Source organism: Ascaphus truei, chromosome 3, assembly GCF_040206685.1.
Source record: "Ascaphus truei isolate aAscTru1 chromosome 3, aAscTru1.hap1, whole genome shotgun sequence".
In the NCBI taxonomy this organism is placed as follows: Eukaryota; Metazoa; Chordata; class Amphibia; order Anura; family Ascaphidae; genus Ascaphus; species Ascaphus truei.
In genome coordinates this window covers 339,626,108-339,632,107 of record NC_134485.1, presented here as the reverse complement: position 1 = coordinate 339,632,107, position 6,000 = coordinate 339,626,108, and positions in this window count along the sequence as shown.

The following is a 6,000-nucleotide window of genomic DNA, read 5'->3' as shown; positions in this document are numbered from 1 at the left end:
CTCACCATAACTTAACTCAGTATGATAAACCCCATCCTTTAGCTTCTCTGCATACCCAGTTAACCAACCCCACACTGATGAGACCCATTAAGGTCGAAACAGCTGTCTGTGGGTGGGTTTTCTGGGTATGCACCTTAATCCTGGCTGTGCTCAAAGCTGTGACCATGCAGCAAGCTTAAGCCTATAGGGAACTGTGACGATAGCCTGTCACAGGTATTAAGGTTACACAAATCACTGGGTTGAACTGAACGAGTCTTAGATATAATAAAGTATATTTATTCCTTTGGATAGGTGAACACACGAATAATACAGTAACAAACAAGAAGTACACTTATTTTGTGGTTGGGGAATGAGAAGTATGAAGCATAGCAATTCTCTCGCAATCAGGTAACAATCAGATGATATCAGAAGAAGACAAAGGATAAAGGGTGAACAGCAGTTTATAAACCTTTTGTGCCCTATCCTTAACATTGAGTACAGTGGATTGGTTTTCAATTAACTCTAGCCACTCATTAACGTGGGAACACATTTTGATCCATGCCCCCCTGCTAGTTGGTACATGCGCAGTAGCACTCTGGGGTCTCATTTCTGTAATTCCACATTTGCATCAGGAATGCCAGCCAGTCTACCAAACGGAATATCTGGCAGGAAACCCTTTGTTGTGAGGTGTGAAATGGAACACTTGAAGACTGCTCTGGTTTGAGTAATCTCCACCCTCATGCAACCAGTGGGGGTGACAAAATCCTTTGAAACATACTTAGGTCCTAGACATTGGGTCGCCTTTCTGGCCATATGCTACCCTGGTATGCAAAGGAATTTCCTCTGGGTTTTACCCATACATTGAAACACAGTATGAAAGATAAAACATAAACATATTAAAATATCCAGTTCCGTTAGGTCCAGCAGGTCAAAACTTCCCAGTTCTCAATGCCGGAACTGGGACACCCTATGGTCCAATTTGCGACTTGCTATGACCTTCAGAACCGGAGATACACAAATACACTTAAAACCGTTTCACATTTTAATACAAAAATCTCCGCTGTAAATTAAATCACGGTTTTTCACTAAATCCCCATTGAAAACAACGGGTTCCGCCGCCATAGACTTTCAATGGCAAACTGCCGCCGTTGGCGGTTATGGGAATCCCCGCCATAGACTTTCAACAGGGCGACGCCGCCATTGAAGTCAATGGGGTTTTTCCGCCGTAGCCGGTCAATGGGGTTTGGCCGCCATTGGAGTCTAAGGGAAAAATCCCAAACTTTCAAGGGGGTCCATACTCCGTCGGGTTGATCCAAGCGGGTCAAGGATGGTTCTGCAGCGATGCCGGAGCAGTGGCTACATATACCCCAAACCCTGTTCCGCTGGTCCCTCCGGAACCGGAGCTATGGATTACCAAATTTCAGCTTTTCATACTTAGCTGTTTTCCTGAGCCGTTTCTGCCGCCGCCATTGGAACCTATGGCGCGACCCGCTCTTCTCGGTTTGACCCTTATCGGTGGTCCAGGATACGGGGACCCGGTTGTGGTCGAGTGGGGGGAGGTCTAGGAACTAGGGGCAGAAAGAATTTTATTTCTAGGTGCTTTAGAACTGTTTATTCCCACGCCACTTGTCGTTGAACTTGACTTGTAAGTGATCAAAGCTCTCCTATTGAAAATGTATCCGCTTTGCGGTTAAGCGGTTTGGACGGCAGCCAACTCGTTCCTGGAAAGGTCTTTCGAGGATTCTCCATTGAAGTCAATGGGCCCATTGACTTACAATGGGAAACCGCCGCTCTTCCTCTCGGACGCCATCTGCTGGTCTTCTCAGGAAACAGGACTCAACAGCAAGATTCGCCATTGAAACACATAGAGCCTCAATGGCGGCCTATGGGAGCCTGCAAAATGGTGCCTGAAAAGGCGGGAAAATTACACAAAGGGCTATAATCACTAAACAACTATTAACCCTTGTGCTCCCGGATGGATCCTAGTGTGTGTGTGATGCAGACACTGATTAAACCAGATGTTATAATAAAACAGGGGAACAGGGGAATACACATTTACATGTAATAACAGGGGTTAAATCACATTTCTGGACCTCAGCCCAGTTAACCCCTTGTCTCCCTGGTGAGGTCAGGGGTTGGCCAAATGGGATGTAACCCCTTTAATACCGGGCCACCCCATCTCTCCCTCTACAGGAACCATGTTAAAAATGTTTTTTGAAGCAAAAAGTGGCACTGTGTGCTCATTTGCATGTCTTTTCCCAGAATCCCTTGCTGCAGTGGAAGTGCTGTGTGCTGATAATGGTGAAAGGCGGGGTTGCCGACCTGCCTAAGACATGCAGATGAGCATACAGTTGTATTTACATTTGCATATTTGATTTGCTGTGGAGGGTTTTTGTCACTTTTTTTACTCACCATAACTTAACTCAGTATATATATATATAATATATATATATAATTATATATAATACGATAATCACAATAGGACAAAAAGCAACTGATATATGTGGCCAAACCCCCTAAAAACTACTGAATAAAAAATATACCAATGCGGGATATTATCAATCCTAATGGAAGACAATTAATATCTGGGTCACAAATACTGCATGAAAAAACAGAAACGAAAAATTCAACTTTCAATGAATCTATAAACTGCTCTATATACAATAGAGCGATGACAGGGTGCAATGGCAATAACGCAATCTTCCTCTGCATGTTAGTGTTTAGCGAAGTATTTCCTTACCATTAGTGTTTTATTGTTTTTTATGTGTTCTAATGACTTTTTCTTCTTTTTTACAGCATTTATGTATATTTATTATATGCTGGGCTTATTGTTTTTTTGTAGATTGTTATTAAACTAATTAATTAGGCTGCCGGCTGTGAAGGTTCCCATAAGGTACCGTGGATTGGCTGGCTATGTTCCTAATGCATGACCAACCACTAGAGACCGTGGGGTATTTACTGAACCCGTTAGCTTGATTTTTTTATTCCCTGATGAAGTGGTGTTCGCGCTACGAAACACGTAGGATGGTCCTATTTTAACTTTGTGCTAAAATCTTGTATTTGATCTGTCAATATAATATCATTTGTACTGCTCCGACTTCTGCTGCTGCTGCTGTTCGCAGCTAATTGATGCAATCACCTGCGGACTGGCAACAATGCTCACTGAGTGTTAGTACGCTTCCTGGCTCCAACCTCAGCAGTGCATATGTTTGTACTGTGTGCAATATATGTGGCATGCTGAGTCCCTGTCTACGGTTCCTGCCAGTTGCCAATACTATCTCCTGCCCCGTGTGAAAGGGTAGACAAGGAGGCTGGTGGCGTCATTGAGCCATTGGGACTTTACTAGCTACTCACTTGGACTTGTGGGACTTTGTGTGCGATTCATCTTCAGATGTGGCCCCCGAGTGACGCTTAAAATCTGTCCCCCACCTGTCCGGTGAGAGGAGATCTGCTACTACTGCACCACCGGGGCTGTTCATACCACACTTCCAATCATGTGGGATTCAATTTACTGGGTATCGGTGATGTTACTGAAGCAGGTTCCAGTCCACTGAAGGGTCTATCTGACGGTGGGGTATTCCAGGAGGATTTATCGTGCTTATGTGAGAGAAGCCACCTACCTGTAGATGACAACTTTATTCCCCCACTTATTCCATATTTGATGACCATTAACCCATGATGTGCCTGTGATTATTTATCTTGATGTATGCAGAATACTTACCTGTTTATAGCTTTTAATTTTACTAAAACACACTTTACCATTAGCGGTTTTGCTCTGTCTTCTTTGTTTTTTTCTCTCCAAGTGTTAAGGGGTGCCAAGCCATCCCCTCTGTTCACAGCAGCAGGCGCTCCATCTATTCACCTTCATACTTTGTATTATCTGTTCAACTAATAGTGTTGATCATTTTGGGTGTTTAGGATTTGTAGGCTATTAATCCCAGCTACATATCCCATATATATTATTTTTATCACTTAATGCTAGCAGTAGCGCACTTTACTATTTTTTCACTTCAATAATGCAATCTTGCCTGATAATGGAGCAAGACTGAAACTGAATATATATCAAAATGACATCTCCTAAAACCTAGAAGCTGTCTCTGTAGATCATTGGTAGGATTACCTTATAATTATGGTTGGGGCATTTTTGTATTTCCAATGATAACATACATCCCATTTCCATCCAAATATGTCCAGTAGTTTTTTGCAATTCCATCTGCCCACTTTAAAATTATAGATCACATATTCTATTCCACTTAAGTTACTTGGGTTACGTGCTTTTCAGATCCTACTGATACTATTCAGTAACCAGTATCTACGAATAACCAACTACGACCGCATACTCAGTTGTGTGGTCTTTACCCGAGTGCACGGACACAGTCGATTTTCCTGACGTGATCAGCTGGTGACGAGGAGACGAGGAAGCGACCGAGCGTGCTGGATTCTTGGTGTCTGTCTACCAGCTGTTGCAGTTGTCCGCCAGCGTGGAATTCTCAGACACCGAAATCTACTCCACATTGGTTGTGGTACTGGGATTCTATCACATAATGCTGTTTAACGTTGACAAATTGTATGTGGCTTTCCTCCTTTTGCGTATATAAACCTTTTTATCCTGTACTTCACTATTTTGTGCTTTTTTCAACTTTTTAGGATCGTACTCTACTTCTATTTATCAACTTGGGATTCTCGGCCAAATATTGTATTCTGCTAGTATTTTGTTCTGTCTAGTTAGCTATTTTACAACAAAAGACAGGGGTGCCCAATGCTACATCCAAATGACAAAACATATAAAGTAATAAGTATAAAGTTTAAATACTTCCATAATAATAATAATATTTACTTGGTTATTTAGTTAAACTTTTGGCCAAAGCGTCATAAACCTGCACACCACGTCAAGGTATAACCAAAATAGTTAGCTATTTTAGCAAAATTTATATTGTTATATTCTACTTGATTACATTGTTCCCTTATCTGCGCTTATGTTATTTCTCTCGTCTATCTTTCTGTGTGGTTTTTGTGTCGGACCCGAGACATTATAGCATCATTTAATAGGAACAGATTACATGATATACACATGTACATGTAATTGGGAGGTGTTTGATTTTGCACATCAATTTTTTCTTGCTATATATTCTGTGCTGCTGTGGATGTACAGCCCCCCATCCCTAATTCTCACCTTCCTTATCTCTGTTTTAACACCCCTCCAGTGCCTCTCTGTTCTTTATTCTTCGTTTTCTCCCCCCAATCTCTGTCTAAGTCATAGAAACCTTTGTATATCAGTATTACAGACCTGAGCAAGAGAGGAAAACTCTCGAAAGCTTGTCCTATGTCATAAATTGTTAGTCCAAATAAAAAAGGTATCACCTAATACTGAAGAACTCAATTATTCTGCACTATCGCAACTGGACTAACACGGCTATTTCCGTTTATATATAATATTTATATTTATTTATATATATAAACGGAAATAGCCATGTTAGTCCAGTTGCGATAGTGCAGAATAAATGAGTTCTTCAGTACATATACAGTACATATATATAATGTACATAAAGCTCAGATGTACTGGGGTATATTCTATATTATTCCCTAATATTACATAACTTGAGACCATGCAATATGACACTTGCTTAAAGAAGCATATGAGTAGCACCGTAGATATTACTAGACATATGATACATATAGCTTGGTCCCCTGCAGACGCACTTACCAGAATTCCCTCCTACTATCTCTGTACGTTCCTACCTACCAATTAGACTGTTAACTCCTCCGACTAGGGACTCCTCTTCCTTAATGTTACTTTTATGTCTGAAGCAATTATTCCCATGACCTGTTATATATATTATCTATTATTTATTTGATTTCCTTGTGTATTACTACTGTGAAGCGCTATTTACATCAATGGCGCTATATAGATAAAGACATACAATATAATACACTACACAGTAGTGGGTGCCTCCTGCATCTCTTCACTATTTGAGAAAATCTGAATACATAAATCCTTAATTTAAACCCCTGGGTGACATT